Source organism: Salvelinus sp. IW2-2015, unplaced genomic scaffold, assembly GCF_002910315.2.
Source record: "Salvelinus sp. IW2-2015 unplaced genomic scaffold, ASM291031v2 Un_scaffold1252, whole genome shotgun sequence".
Classification (NCBI taxonomy): Eukaryota; Metazoa; Chordata; class Actinopteri; order Salmoniformes; family Salmonidae; genus Salvelinus; species Salvelinus sp. IW2-2015.
This window is the reverse complement of record NW_019942800.1, coordinates 279,046-280,753: the sequence shown is the minus strand read 5'-3', so window position 1 is coordinate 280,753 and position 1,708 is coordinate 279,046.

The window sequence follows — 1,708 nt, the reverse complement described above, 5'->3', positions numbered from 1 at the left end:
TTTTTCATTGTATTATCAAGACCAGATCTATTGTGTTATATTCTCCTACATTCAATTCACATTTACACAAACTTCAGAGTGTTTTCTTTCAAATGGTACCAAGAATATGCATATCCTTGCTCCTGGGCCTGAGCTAGAGACAGTTAGATTTGGGTATGTCTTCAGGCGGAAATTGAAAGAGGGGGGGGGGTATTTCCAAGAGGTTTAAGGAATTCTCGAGGTATCGCTCGCCTGAGGTAGAGTACCTCATGATAAGCTGTAGACGAAAACTCTTGGGAGATAGTGTGGTCTATTTTTTTGTAGCCGTCTATTTACCACCACAAACCGATGCTGACACCAAGACCACACTCAAGCTGTATAAGGCCATATGCAAACAAGAAAATACTCATCCAGAAGCGGTGCTCCTAGTGGCCAGGGACTTTAATGCAGGCAAACTTAAATCTGTTTCTACCAGCATGTCACGTGCAACCAGAGGGAAAAAAATTCTAGACCACTTTTACTCCACACACAGAGACGCATACAATCTCTTGCCCTCCATTTGACAAATCTGACCGTAATTATATCTTCCTGCTTACAAGCAAAAACTAAAGCAGGAAGTACCAGTACCAGGAAATGGTCAGATGACGCGGATGCTGCGCTACAGGACTGTTTTGCTAGCACAGACTGGAATATGTTCATTTCAATGGTATTGAGGAGTAYAYCACCTCAGTCAAAGGATTCATCAATAAATGCATCGACGACGTCGTCCCYACAGTGACCATACGTGCATATTCCAACCACACATCTGCCACACTGATCCTCAATATGGGGGCCACTCAGGGGTGCGTGCTTAGTTCCCTCCTGTACTCTCTGTTCACCCACGTCTGCGTGGCCAAGCATGACTCCAACATCATTAAGTTTGCTGATGACACAACAGTAGTATGCCTGATCACCGACAACGGGAGGAGGAGGTCAGAGACCTGGCCGTGTGGTGCCAGGACAGCAACCTCTCCCTCAACGTGAGCAAGACAAAGGAGCTGATCGTGGACTACAGGAAAAGGAGGGCTGAACATGGCTCCTATTCACATCAACAGGGCTGTAGTGGAGTGGGTCAAGAGTCTAAAGTTCCTTGGTGTCCACATCACCAACAAACTATCACGGTCCAAACACACCAAGATASTCATGAAGAGGGCACGACAATGCCTTTTCCCCCTCGGGAGACTGAAAAGATTTGGCATGGGTCCACAGATCCTCAAAARGTTCCTACAGCTGCACCATTAAGAGCATCCTCGAGAATTCCTTAATATTAGACATCGCATACCAGCTGTTATTGACAAATAGACACACACCACCACCCTTCATCTTACCGGACGTAGCTGTTCTGTCCTGCTGATGCATGGAAAACCCAGTCAACTGTATATTATCAGTGAAACATAAGATATTACAGTTTTTAACGTATCACCGCCTGGTATGGCAACTACTCGGCACCCGACTGTAAGGCGCTACGGAGGGTAGTGCGTACGGCCCAGTACACCACTGGGGCCAAGCTTCCTACCATCCAGGACCTTTATAGTAGGTGGTGTCAGAGGAAGGCCCAAAAAATTGTCAAAGGCTCCAGTCACCCTAGTCATAGACTGTTCTCTCTGCTACTGCATGGAAAGCAGTACTAGAGCACCAAGTCTAGGTCCAAAAGGCTCCTTAACAGCTCCTACCCCAAAGCCATAAGACT